The sequence below is a fragment of the Malaclemys terrapin genome, chromosome 7 (assembly GCF_027887155.1).
Source record: "Malaclemys terrapin pileata isolate rMalTer1 chromosome 7, rMalTer1.hap1, whole genome shotgun sequence".
Lineage (NCBI taxonomy): Eukaryota > Metazoa > Chordata > Testudines > Emydidae > Malaclemys > Malaclemys terrapin.
Window position 1 is genome coordinate 116,842,379 of NC_071511.1, and position 14,814 is coordinate 116,857,192.

A 14,814-nucleotide genomic window follows, 5' to 3' on the forward strand; every position below is an offset into this window, starting at 1 on the left:
GTGTATGTGCATTGCACATTCCCCTCACAGCATTACCAGGGGGTTCAGGGAAAGAGGAAGGGCAGTACAGCTGCACAGCACATTTCCAACCCCTTGCCTGGGATATTCTCCAACACAGAGGAGAGCACTGGAACAGGGTGGAGAAAGAGACATTGAATGTGTGTGTGTTTGTAGATCTACTTTCCAGGAACCCCTGTATACAGGGCCTTGAGGGGCAGCTGCCCTACAGAGAGATTGCACTGCAGCCCTACAACCTGACCATGGTTTGGACGATTGAGTCCAGTTACTTCCTTGCACAGAACCTATTTGTTCAGCCTATTAGAGAATGGGCTGAACTGGGCCTGTACCAAGGGGAGAACATGGCCCAGAACCAATTCTGAGAACGGTTCCAGCTGAAGTGCACTATCCAGAGAAATTGCCCATCGCTTTGTAAAACTGCAGCCATTCTGTTTTTGTGGGAGCCCTCCCATCTTTGTGGAAATGAAGCTCACATTGAACTGTGGGGGGCATTTTTTTTTTTAATTTCTGGTAAACGAAACCTTAAAATTCAACCAGTAGCAAACAGCCAAAGAAATAAACACAAACATGTTTTCAAGCACAAGCATCTTGGGCTGAGTCCAGGGTCCTTCATGTGGTTTCTCTAACCAAACACCTTTCTTTTCAGTAGTGGTTTGGTGGTCTGCTGTTCAATCGGCCCTTTGAGTTGTTCTTGAATATTTCAGCGAGTATGTAATAACACACATGCTGTGGTACCATCAGCCCCCTTCCAGAACCCTGACTAGTGCTCAGAAGCCGTGTAAATTCTCGCTTCAGCGGTAGCCAGATGTTTCCTGTACTATCAGTGTTAAGAGTCTAAAAACAGTGTTCCACAACACACAGAGATGTCTTATTTGTGCCGGGCTTCTGCAGCCCTCTGTTTGCAACTTGGCAATGGGATTTTCTTCCCGATCAATAGCATCATAGAGACAGATTGTGAATGCTTTAATGAGCACGAGCAGCACATACGTATGCAAGTAAGTGCTTACCAATCCAAGCCATAGCCAGTGAAACTGTCTCTTTCGGGTCGAGGGTGGATAGCCAATGAAGACTCAAAACCAAATCAGGGTAAGCCATTTCCCAAAACAGTTCAGAAAGTTCAAAGGGGAAATAGTTGCTAGGGATAAAAAGTAGCAAGACTGTAATATACCGTCTAGTGCACACAGCCCGTTAGTGGATATAATTAAAGCAGCTCAACTGTATGTCATTGTCTCCAAAGCTAATGGAGAGTCTCTTCCAACCACAGTAATAGGTGTTTGACCTTTCGGAGGAGGAGGATGCAAGTTCTATTCCCACTGTCACTGTGAAACTGGCCATAGTGCGCAACATAGTGACAGCCTCTGGGACCACAAATTGGCAGCGGTGCTATACTCATTTTCAAGACAATAATCATCCTTTGGAAGCTTCTTTAAAGTCCGCAAGCCTTGGAGCAGCATGGCCACCTGACTGGCTTTTCTTCTTGCTGTCTCTTGCCAAACTGCCACAAGATGGCAGGGTTCAATTTACAGCATTACTTCCATGGCCGAGCCAACAGCCCCCAGGTGCTGTTTGGCTGGCTGGCAGAGGCACAAGATGCCTTCCTCGGAGACATTGTGCACATCAGAGCAGTGACGCTGTGTTACTCTAGATGCCAGGGCAGGTAGGGGTGTTATTCAGTTCTCAGCATTCTCAACGGTGACTAAGCCATCACCACTGGACCCTGTGTGAGAGCCACTGGTCAGTGTTGGGGCCGTCAATTAATCCAAGCTGCACAGGGCACTGAAGTTCTGGTTGGTGGGGCTTAGTCTGAATAGTGCATCCATTCACTGTCACCTCTTCTAGGGACTAGTCCTGTGCACGGACACAGTGGGAAGGATAGAGAAGAGTTTTAAGGTACTTTAAAAGCATGGCAATAGCCAACTTGTGCCTGTCTCTTTAGGTATGCTGATGGCGATAGGTTACCTTAGATCCCTCTTGATGGGCCCTGGGGATGGTGAGATGGGCTTCCCCTTATTATCTTACCGTTCGCCCCGGGAGTGTGCTGGGTTCTTGACTAGGAGACATGATCACTGTCCTGAGGAGCTTGTTAACTCATTTCAGCCATGACATGATGAGGGGGCTAACATGAGAACCAGAAGGGGCAGCGGTGAGTCATGGAGTCATATTACATTGCTTGGTTATCGTCAAGCGAGATGCTGCTATTGCTTTCATGGCAGGTCTCATTGCTAGTGTAAATGAGTGGGTGTATGTGTTGACTGCTATGCGTGACCTGATCTGCAGAGGATACATCTGTTACAACCCCAGCTATAGGTCTTTAGCTCAAGCTGTAGCAGCTTATGCTTTTCTAGTTCTGGAGGTCCCCAGTTCAATCTCTGGTGGGGATGGTCTTTTAGCCTCCATACACATTCATTTTTGGGTTTCTCTGCTGAGTAGACTAGCAAGAACATTGGGTGACATGGATATTTGACCCCTAAGAACTGGACTAGTATCACCAACTGATTTGTCATTCACAGGCAACCAGCCATCAGATAGTAGCAATTTTTGGTTGCTGGTGGCTTTGAAAACATGATTTAGAGGTCAAAGACTCTGTATCTCCATTACTAATTCATTTCTGCCTGCAAATATCCAGCTCTTAATCCAAAAGCCATCTTCATCCATATAGTCAGTCCACATGTAACATACTAACTAAGGGTGTGTGTCTTGCTAGTAGCTAGCATAGAAAATAAGGGACTACAATTGCTCCCAGCTAGTGGAATTCCTCCTTAATTTAAATGGCAGCGACCAAGCTCTGTGCTGAAGGTCCAAGGTCCTCCAGTGACCCATGGTGAGAGGTTCTTACTGAAATCAAAGGCCATTTATTTAGATTTAAAAAACAACAACAATAATACAAGGCTCTAACACATCATTAAAAACACAATAAACTCCCCTGCAGCATTAAGAAACTATTAGAACAGGAACTGAGCCAGGCAGAAAACTCCAGAAACTCCTTTCCACCCCATCATCATTATGGGAAGCAAACCCTCAGCCTTCTCCAAAAACCCTCTCAAACAAGTGTCTTTTCAGCATGCCCAGTAGGTCAGCAGATTTGGGCTAGCTTGAACCATATGTATATATATATTTGGGCATATATTTTTCCCATTGCCTAGAAAACGCAAAGGGAAAAATATATAAATTACTGCCAACTAAGTTGAGTAGAGGTTTTTGTGTGGATTCCCATTTAGGATGTCTCTAGGGAGACAGTCTAGGTCAGAGATCTCACCACTATACTGCAGCTGTTTTATTCCATAATTGTTCCAAATGGTGCCGTCAAAAGTCAAACCCGAAGCCACGCCCTTTGTTGTAATTCCAAGGTTTGGATTTGATTTCCCTCGGGTGCACGACATTCACACTGAATGAATTCCCAGTTCACCTCTGCTGCCTCAATGCAGCATTGTATGTTTCCTTCTTTTTTTCCCCCCATGAATCTGCTGTCATTGAGTGGCACACAAAAAAACCCCTCCTCCTCCTAAGAGGACTAAGACCTGGGGAGCCGGAGCAGAGGAGAGGATGTTGCCTGTAAAGTTCAGAAATAAAAATGACTTGTTCTTTTGAGCTGCTGTTCCCTGATGTGACACTGTGATCAGTATCAAATGCTTGGTGGCAAGGATTTTTGTTGAGCTTTGCCAGCTAAAATAGGTTTAACCTACCAGTTGCTCTTTGTGAGTTTAACAATGTGTATGACAATAAAAGGCTGCCGCCACTAGATTGTTAATACATGAATGGTTCCAATTCTATATGTTTACTATTGTGCTCTGTACATTTCCTGGATGGAATGTTTGGCTCTGTCTAGTGTGACAGATTCTGTTTTGCACAAGATGCTTAATCAGCCTCATGGTAATTAATCAAGACATACCTGGAATGAAGATGACTTCAAATTAAGGACAGTTTCCGGATCCCTTTAAAATACAGGATGCTTTCTGCTCCAGTAAAAAGTCATTCCTTGTGTCTTTCAATCCTTACTTTGCTGTTGTTCTCATCTCTGGATACAGAGAGGTGACAGTTTATCCCATCAGCAGAAAACCTGCTAGAAACATCAACCCAGGCTGAAACCTACTTATGCATATCCATCAGTGATCTGCAAAGTTGCCATTTCTTGGGGCAGGTAGACAACTATTATAGACCAGAATAATAGGTAAGGAGAATGAAATGCACAGACCCAAGCTCGTGGAAGATTCCAGGCAAATGGATTGTGTAGAGATCTATAAACGGGTGCGGGGACCAGCGCTACTGAGGGCAGGGTCAGCTCCACAGCCCCTCCAGATGTACTGAGGGAAATAGTTGCCATGACCCCTGTGTAAACCCTGCATAGGAGATTGTGACCACTGGATCAGCATAAGCACTAGCCATTATTATGGTATGATTTACCATAACACCCAGGGGGCCAACAAAGAACAAAGCCCCACTACACATGGGCACAGAAAGTCCCTGGTCTGAAAAGCTTGCAGTCTAACTAAACAACAGGTAGGAGGGGAAACAGGTGTAGTGACTTTCCACAGTAGGTCAGCAGCAGAACTGGGAATAGTACCCATGCTGGCTAGCTTGCAACCCGGGGCCTAAGTCATTGGACCATGCTCCTATCCCACCAAAAACTCCTACCAGGCTGGACTTGGTGCAAAACACCTCTCCACTGCATACAATCCAAGTCCATAGCTGCCCCCCGCCCCCATGCCTACACCCACAGTGCCTCTCCTGAAGTCTTTATAGCATTAGGGAATTTCACTCCTCTGGACAAAGCGCTGCAAGGGCCTGATCCCGTTGAATCCATGGGCGTCTTTCCATTGATTTCAACAGCAGCTGGATCTGGCGCACACTCGGATGACAAGCACTTCGCAAATATCTAGAGAGACTGAAATCGGGCAGCGACATCCCCCCTAAATGGGAAAGAGAAAGTTGCTCTTGGGTGTTAGAAAGCAACTGGCACATGCCCCCTCAACCTGTCAGCACTTCGGCCCCGTGTTTTTCTGGGGTTTCACTTCCATCGTAATCAGCCGCTTGTTACCAAACCAGAGCTGTTGGGGAAATGGAGTTAAATTAAGAAAGATCAGAAGCAGGGACGGGAGCGACGCCTATATAAATATCTGCCTATATTATATAGAGTGCTGTAGTTAATCAATCCCAAGAACAAAGAGCTTGGCTTGAACTAAGAAACAGCCCAGCCAAGCGAAGGAGCCCTGCTGTGGTAAGCAAGCAAAGAGTGCTATCGACAAGGAAAAGAAAGGCCTCTCCCATCGAAGGAGTTGAAAACAAGGGATTTTAGCCCCTGAGGCAAGTATGGGACCCCGGCTCTCCGGGCTAGTGCTCCTCTGAAGGTTAGCAAGCATAGAAGCCGGTGGAGGGGACAGCAGCTTCTCTTAACTGAGGCAAAAACATATTGATTGTACGTTCAATAAAAGGTCATAACTCCCTTTGAGGGTCATGGCCATGTTCTTCCCAGTCCCAGCTCCAGCCCCAACCCCTCTCTCTCTGAAGAGCATTTTGTGCCAGTCTCTCCAGGTGGACACCTAGGGTAAAAGTGAGCTGCAAATGAGCTAATCATCATTAGTATGTCGGCAGAACCAGCCAGCCTCACATCCCTCCTAATGGCTGACAAATGTCAGGGTGACTTGTATGCTTTTTTTGTTAATTGAATTGGTTAATTAGGTCCCAGAGGCCTGGCTGCTAATTATGAGCTGCAGAGGAATATGGGTTTTAAAAAAATAAAATAAAATCCAATGCAAGGAAGTTAAAACAAAAGAGAGAGAAGAAAAAAACACACACACACGCATAAAACCCTCCTTTGTGTTCTTTACAATCTGTACAGTTACCTTCGCTTAATTCCTGACCTGCCACATGCTACTGCCTTCTTGATGTGTTTTCAAAAAGGAGGGTTAGAGAAACTCCAAATCTGCCTTTTTTGACGAGAGCATCTGCTCAGTCAGCTACACGTTCATTAATTTTCTGCCAATTAGCAAAAAAAAAAAAAAAAAAAAAAACCAACCCCCCCATCCAGATTTGCATCTTAATTTGTTACTTTGTAAAGATGTTGGTTTTTTTTTTTAAAGTTAAACACTCCCTCTGGTTTGCCAGTCACAGAAAGTGAAGAGAGGACCTCTCTTGGTGCAAAGTGACCAACTTCCCACCAAGAAAAGGCAATTAATCATTATATTTTACATTTCTATAGTGCCTGTCAACCCCTGGTCTCAAAGCGCTTGGCAAAAGTAATTCATTAAGTCTCCTGACATTGCTAATGGGGCAGCTGAGGACCAGCAAACTCCTCAGGGCAAGGGCTGTCTTTATTTGCGCCTGAGACTTTCCTCCAGGTACTTAATAATGAAAAATGATTACTATATCTGGTTTACAGAGGGGTAAACTAAGGCACAAAGCGGGCTAGGTGACTGGCCTCAGTGAGACAGTGGCAGTGCTGGGAGGAGGACCAGTGTTCTGAGTCATACTTTCCCCTTTTTTTAAAAAAATGATTACAACGACACACAGGATGGTCATTGTTTTATAGTAATTAGATGTATTAGAACAGACCATTTCCCGAACAGGCACTCACGGAGGTGAAGCTGCATGTTTCTACGCTGGGGATTTTTATTTTAAAGACAGGCAGTATATCTAGTGGTTAAAGCAGAAGACTGGAAGTCAAGATACCTGGTTCCTAATCTCAAATCTACTACTGACTTGCCGTCTTACTATGGACAAGTCACTTAACGGCTATGTGCTTCATTTCCCCCGTGTCAGACTGATTGAATGACACAACCATTGTGGCACAGGTGTAACCACTGTCCTGTCACCCACTTTAGACAGCCCGCTTGCTATCCATATTGCTTCAGGGCCCCTTCATTTTCACTCCCCCTGCCTAGCTTTTTCTCATGCCATTGCCAAGGGGCTGTCATGAGCCTTAATTCATAGCTGATTATAAGGGGATTGAGATCCTCAGATGAAGGCAAAATATTACAATGCTTGTTTCCCCATCTCCGTCTCCTGTTGGATAGTTAGTTGCCTTACGGGTTAAAATAAATTGCCTCGCATTCCCCCACTCTTGACTTTGCCATGAATCATGTATTCCAGTAGTCATTATACTTCCGTTTTTCTTCTTCTTCTTCATAGCATATGACACATATAGCAGTTGAAAAGTTCCACCAAGCTGCTGCCGGGTCACATTCAAAGGAAAGGATCTGGGAAGCTGGCAGCTAAACGTATCTGATAAGTTGGCACTGTTATTGCTCAGCAGGGGAGGGGGGACCGTGAAGGAAGGAAGAAAGAGAGGGGAAGATCAGGAATGGGGGGGGGGAATCAAGAGAGATTCAAAAGGCTTTTGTTTCTGAATCAGATTCTTCCAGACTCTGAAACTTTTGCAGAGATGTATGTCCCCCTGCTTCCTTTTCTCCAGAGTTAAGGGCATTAAAATAACTTATTAAAGGCCTGTATTTTCTTTCAGACAGGCTCTGAAAGGCGCTCAAGATGTCATTATTAAAAACAGCACTGCGCTTTGGGAGCTGGGTTTTGTGGCTAAAGAGAATAAAGCAGAAATGATCGAGTATTTGCTCCTACTCTGCCAACGTTACAAAGGCTGTGGTGAACCACAAGTTGCTAGAGAAAAGATGGGCAGCTTTGTAGCCGCCGGGACTGCATTCAAGGGTGGGTTGTGTAAAAATATGTTCAGGGCTTTGTTTTAAGGAGCATTGCATTACTGTAGCTTCCCAGTGTGATCCTGTGTTTCCGGCAGTTGGTTCAGGAATGAGCACTCTCCCTCTCGCAGGTAATTTGGGGGGAAGAAATCAACCCAAGTAATGACATTCCCTCCGGAATCCTCAGGCAGGTTGCAATAAAATAGCTTCTTGGGATTCTGTGGAGGGTCTTTGCTAAAAGCAATGCGAGGGATCCGCATGCAAATGGCATGATTGTAAACAGAAGGAGCCTGTCCCTGGTGAAATAATTGAAAAGGGACACAAAAATAAGCAAAGTGTCAAATGTCAGCTAACAAGGCAGATGTCTGACACTTAAAAGTCAAAGCAAAAGTTTAAATAAAAGGACTGGATCCCTTAATCTATGCCCAGGCCTTACCAGCACAGTGTAATATAATAGGAAGTGTAATAAGGAAGTGAATTATTAAAGTCCTGCGCAGTCCGATAACATACTCCTAAACAGTCATTGGCGTTATACAAAGAGTTCTACACCAAAAGGCACACATTTTACAATGTTACTGATTTGAATGGAATTATACCTGGTCATGCCCTGATATAACTGAGAAAAGAAACAGGCCCAATGCCAGTAATTAAGTGCAAAGTATTATTACAGACAGGATGGGGTATGCATGCGTCTGGCTCACCAACACTCTGGTTTATTGATTATTAGAAGCTTGTGAATGGAGGGGTAGCAACTAACAGCCATATTTACAGCAAGCATGGAATTAACATATATATTTGTACAGCACCTAGCATATGCTATGGTAATACAAACAAACAAATAATAATAATAGAGCTGTGCAAGCTCATTTACACCAATGTAAATTAGGAGTACACTGCTATAAAATCAGAATCAGGCCCTGATCTGTAATCTTTACTGAGGAAAACGCCCTTTGACCTGGTTCTCTACAGGACCCGGGCCCTCATTCTGAAAAGGTTTCCCCGTGTGCTTAACGTTATACAAATACAAATACAAATCGTTCCATTGACTTTATCTGGGACCACGCACAGCACATGAAGATAAGCATGTGCATAAGTCTTTGCAGGACGGGGGCCTTAGTCATTTACCCCTGTGCAACACAGATGGAAGACATACATTGTCAGACATACATTTGCATCAGTGAAAGTGACTAAGCAAGGTGCAAAGGAGTAGAGAATCAGGAGTAATGACTGCAGGATTGGGTCCTAAATCAAGTGTTACCCAGTCCTTTGTTCCAGGACTTCATATTATTCCTGGAGCAAAACCAAGCCATTACTGTCCAAGATGGGTTTTTTTAAAGGTGTTTTTTTTATAGCCCCTAAACCTGATTTTCCAGTATGTTCCTCCAGTTTCATGCTGGTGTAACTCCACTGAATTCAATGGAGTTTCACTAGCAAAAAACTGGAGTAACTCAGCAAAAAATAATCAGCGCTATCAGTAATTTCAAATTAAATAAATGGTAAGGTAGGTCCTGAGAGCAAGTGAAAAATACAAGCCCACCTTTCATCCCTGTTACCTCAAGTCTTCAATGGAGAGAAACTCGCTGACAACTGAAGGAAATTCTAAAAAAGAAAGACCTTCCCAAGCAGGTTTGTGCAATGGTTTTGGGTTTCTTTCCCCCTACAATGAATGTTCTTGAATAACCTGATTATCCTCATTAGTGCTCCATTCAGATGGCTGGGAATGAAGGGGGAATAAAGGATGGGGGGAGATCCTAAATCCTCAATATGATAATAGGACAAGGAGATCAGGGAGCCCCCTCCACTCCTGCTAAAAGAATTTTTAATCTTCGCTGCTCTCTGAATATTGACTGGCTGCATATTGACATGCCACCTGCTGAGGCTGCTTTCGCTATTGATAACCGATGTCATCGTGTCTAAAGTTCAAAAACCAACAGGCGGCTTTCATGTTTGTAAACAGTATTGACCTGCATAAATAAGCTCGCCATTAGAATACCAGATTAAACAAGGACGAAGATGGAACATTTGTGAGATTAAATCCGGAAACAGTTAATTAAAAGCTGAGCGATAAACCCAGGCTGTAAACTGCAGCCAATTAATGCAAGCATCTATAGATCTACGAACACCTCCCCCTCCCCCCATACTACACCACACCCCTGTTGCTTCCCCCCATCCCATTGAAATACAACACGGAGCTATGCTATCTGCAACCCATCCTTCCTGCCCTATATCTGTCCCCCACCCCAGTGCCCCTTCCCCGAAAAAAGATCAGAAGGAGGGGAGTGATGATTACACCCTTCAAACCAGTAAAAAGTCATTTCCAAGAGCATGCACCATGGGGCATCACAGATTTTAAGGGGCATCCACAGAGACAGAAAGGCTGCTTTGCCGAGGATGCTCCCCTGAAAATCCATCAGCGATCCCTGGAGAAATCCACCCTAACATTGATGCTGCTGCTCTCTTAGGGATTCTGTGGGAGGGGGAATCAGTGGCAGGGTGTACCAGTTGGCATGTCAGGAACCATTGTATTTCTGCCCCTACCCCACTTGCAAAGCTGCCAGCCTCTCTTCCATCCCTCCTGGGGGCAGAATGCCTTGAGATCTTCAAGCAGGAAATTGCACCAAGTTTCAGGAGCACACTTTAACCCATAGCTCTCTCCCCATGGAGGGTTTCCTTGGGCTCTTTGTATCCTTGGTACCTTTGTGCCCATTATTGTAGGGTCACCTGGGTGATTTTTTTATTTTTTTTGACAAATGTGGTCTGAGCATAGGATGGGGATCCATGGACTCTTGATTCTAATCCAGCTCTGACAGTGACTTCCTCTGTGACCTTGGTTAAGTCACCTTGCCTCTTTGACTCGGTTTCCCCATCAATGTAATGGAGATGATAATACCCAGAGATGTTGACATTTTTCATTCAACAATATTTTTCAGTGAAAATTACCCTTTGATTAAAGTGTACATGGAAATGTTTGTACTTTTCAAAATTTCACTTTTACAAAGAAACAATTACAAAAAGAAAAGAAATGCATTTTGGTATCTCAGCATTTCCCCATCTCCCTTTTCTCCTTGTCCTCTTTTTTTTCCTTCTTTCCCCTTTTCATGCCAAAATGGAAAAAGGAGGGGGGGAGGAGAGAAAGAGGGAAAAACCCTAGAAAAGCCAAAACCTTTTTGGTTTTCAAAATGGAAAAAGAGTTTGGGCTTCATTTCCTTCCCCGCTTCCCCCCCCCCCCCAAAAAAAAAATTGCAGAAAATTTCCAAACACAATTCAAATGTTTTGAAATCTCCCATGGAAAAGAAATACTTTATTTTACTTACTTACCTTACAAGCAACTTGTGAGGATGAGTTAATGTCTGTAAAGCACATTGAAAATGAAAATCATTATTCATCATTGCTAGAAGGCCTGCTTCTAGCAATGGTGCTATATCACAGGTATTCAACATAGTGTGGAAATATGGATAATTTGGAGGCATTCTGGGTAATTGGGGGGGGGGGTTACTGTACTGTTGATATGGGGAAAAAATCAAATTCCTATATTCTCTAGAAGCTAGTGCAGATGAAACAGTATCTATGGCCACCATCACTGTAGTACCTCACAGTCTTTAATGTGTTTATCCAGAGAGAATCCCCGTGAAGTAGGGTAGTATTATCCCCATTTCATAGATGAGAAGTTGAGGCACAGGGGCTGAACCTAGGTCTCTAAGAACCCAGGCTAGACCCTAACCACTGGACTACCCTCCCCTATGGGGAGATGGTTTACTATATTTATCACCCTCTCACACACTCCTGTAATAAATGAGTATATTTGGCCTTTGGGGTGTTGGGTGGAAGTATCCCAGTCTTGCCTCCTCTTTTTCAGGAGGGATTGTATCCCATAGTTGCAGGGGGGCAGACTCAATGAAGTAATGGTTATTTCCCCACATCTATATTCCGATGACTAGTCCAGATTATGACTGACAACAGTGAATGACAAAACCACCATGGCACAATAATGGAGCCAATCGATCCATCTAAAGTCAAGATTGCTGTATGACTGAGGACAGCCCACAAGGTAAGTATCTCAAAACACACAGCAAGCAATGTTCTGTTCATAGTATTAACATAAAAGGCTGGGGCTGGCACATTTAACTCGAGTACGCTGTCTGGTTTGCAGGCTCAACGGTAAGTTTCAACAAGCTACTCCCCTTGGGGTATTCCATTTACATCATCTTCTCTCCCACGGGAAGAGCTCAACAACAACAACAAAATCTGTTTAACAGCCCTGGAAATTAAATGCTTGTCACTCACCTTCTTGCAATAGCATTCTCATGCCATGGTCCCTAGTGCCCTCATTCAGGAAGGATCTGCTATTGGCAAACAAATAATAGCTGAAGTATTTTTTAAGTGTCAGCACTTTTAACGATGGTAACACGAATGTCGTATAGTCACACAAGAGGTGGTAGGCAAGGTAATTGTAGAGTAGCAGGGTGATTAAAGCACTGTACCAGGAACCACACTATCTGAGTTCTATTCCTGGCTCTGCTACAAACAATCTATTGGCCCTTGAGCAAGTCTCTTAACCTCTGTGCCTTGGTTTCCCCATCCCTAAAATAGGATTAATAATGCAACATCTTGCAACCTCACAAGGACTCGTTTGTTCATTCCTATTTATAAAGTTATTTGAGATGCTGGGAAGAAAGCGCTATATTGATGCTAAGTATTATTACTGTGAATATCCACCATGCTTTGGGTGTGTTATAAGAGGCACAACACTAAAATATCACATTGTCATTTAGAAAAACTGGTTGGTAAAAAAAATTTTTTTTTAAAGTGGCAAATTTTTTTGTCCCTTTTAAAAAGAAATCATTCACCTTTTTCAGAAATTCTCACCAGCTGGCCAAAAACATGGAAAAATACAAAAAAAAAAAAAGGTTGGTTTCTTTTTCAGGTGTAGCTAATCTTACTGGTTTGCCATGCCACTGCCCTCACAGTATGAGGTCCCTTCTATAGCTTTCCTTCTATGTCCTGCCTATGAAAAGTATGTATATCTGTCTATGGTATTTATACAGCTCCCCCCCCCCATTACCATAGAACACCTTACAATCTTCAATGCATTTATCCTTACAAGATCTCCGTGCGGTAGGACAGTGCTATTATCCTAATTTTACAGCCAGGGACCTGAGGCACAGAGAGACTAAGTGACTTGCCCGAGGGTGACACGGGATTTGTGGCAGAGCAGGAATTAAATCGAGTCTCCCACAGTACAGGTTAGTGCTCTAACCACTGGATCACCCTTCCTGTGGGAGGAGAGGAAAGGGGAGAAGCAGGTAACAAAATAACCATAACAATTTTAAACCTCACCATCAAGCTGCTTATACGCACATCGTGAGTGTAGCACAGGAATGACCGAATGAGCACCCACACAGAGATTTGCTTCCAGTCTGCTCCCTGTCCAGTCTCGATAGGGACAGCCAGTTTCGGACTCAGGGATCAGTTACAAGAGTGCAGCATAACCTTGTCAATTCCTTTTACAGATGGCTACTCTGCAGCGCCTCACCATGTGATAGCATTGTCACCCTTATCTTTTCTCACCCTGTTTGTTCAGAGCTGCACTTGTCATGTTGAATTTAGATAGTGAATTCCAGGGCAGGGACTGTGTCATTTACTTGAGTATTAGTATATATTTAACAGTAATAGGATGGAACATTTGGCCAATCAGCTTGCTGCTAACAGAACGTTCATTGTCCAATAATGGGCAGCAATTACATTTACATGGGGGTTTAAGGGCCCGATCCAAAGCCCACTGAAGTCAATGGGAGTCTTTCCATTGACTTCAATGGGTTTTGGATCAGGCCCTTAGGAATTAAATCAGTTCAGAGTATTTCGTTTATATGCCCAATAGAGGGCAAGAACAGAACACTGTAGATAAAAGACAGTTAAAAATGTTGATGGTCCCTAAAGGCAATCCAGTAAATGAATTCCTCTCCAGCTGTAGACACTTAAAGATTGGCCATCACCACAATTCAAATGACCAGATACCTTCAAACTCTAACTATGTATTTGTCCCAGTCTATAGAGCCCATGCGTATGGAAACAACGGTTCTTGGAAGACGTAAGACTCCTGACATCACTTCTTTCAGAAATATGTTCAATTGCCTGCACAGAGACTAAAAGCAAAACCAAACCAAACCACACCCAGGTAATAGAAGGTCAGGGAAGTTTGTAGGTGGGGATATTTTACAGAGCTGCAGAATTATTCCAGTTCTTCAATCTAGAAGGAGGAAGGAAGAAACGTCTGCTGGGTAAAGGTACAGGCCCTGCTGATGGTCAGGCGAGCCACATTCTAGTCCCACCTCTGCCATAGACTTCCCAGGGTGACCCTGAGCAAGTCATAATCTCTTTGTACCTCAGTTTCCCGCACATATTTACTTACCTTGCTGAGGGTGTTATGTTGCTAGGGCTTCATTCGTTATCACCTGAGAAGGGTTTTGTGGCCTTCAGATGGTGCTGAAGGAGGGAAAGGAGTAATACAATCCAGATCATCAACTGGTATAAATTGGTGTCGCTCCATTAACTTCAGTGGGAGCTATGCCCGTTTACACCCACTGAGTATCTGAGCTCATTCTTTTTAGAGCAACATTTTTAAATCCAGGACTGACATGTGGACCCACACACATGCACACACGGAGAAAGGCAATGCAGCGTAACCTGTTTTTCAGTAGCTGCATTAAATAGATAAAAGATGGATTAGCTCAAATATGCATGGCAAAGATACATGCCCAAGCAACCCCAGGGCACAGAAGTTACTGAACAGGACATGAATTTGTGTACCTCTCCGTAGGGTAAATACTACCATATGTGCATTAAAAGAATCCTATTATTTATAGAGTGCTGACGTGAAACCCCCTGTAAGGGTTAGTATTTTGTTAGGTAAACGTTTTTCACTCTGCGCATTCCCCCCCCTTCTCTCTCCCCACCCTCCCCAACAATAACTTACAGATGTTAGAACAATAAATTGAATGAATAGTTTCCCACACTGGAATGCTTGCATGCAGAAGAACGCAGAAATGATTTCTGGCCAGTTTCTGACACTGATCTACAACTGTGCTGCATATATTGTGTTGCTCTTGTAGCGAGCCTTGAACTGCTCCCTGCCAAGAATTAAGTGCTTGTT

The 14,814-nt window shown here is 43.8% G+C and overlaps 1 long non-coding RNA gene across 3 annotated transcripts; it reads right to left on the reverse strand.

Moving 5' to 3' along the window:
• Positions 1-379: 379 nt before the first annotated feature.
• On the reverse strand, positions 380-13,246 carry LOC128839925 (uncharacterized). 3 transcript variants are annotated; one of them, XR_008445573.1, is made up of 5 exons: positions 13,002-13,246; positions 11,949-12,004; positions 10,983-11,014; positions 3,908-4,033; positions 380-1,866 (listed from the first exon to the last, which is right to left on the reverse strand). It is a non-coding gene; the product is annotated as an uncharacterized LOC128839925 (long non-coding RNA). The 3 variants fall into 3 exon arrangements; XR_008445572.1 differs by having other exon boundaries at positions 3,908-4,075; XR_008445571.1 differs by having other exon boundaries at positions 3,908-4,078.
• Positions 13,247-14,814: the final 1,568 nt, after the last annotated feature.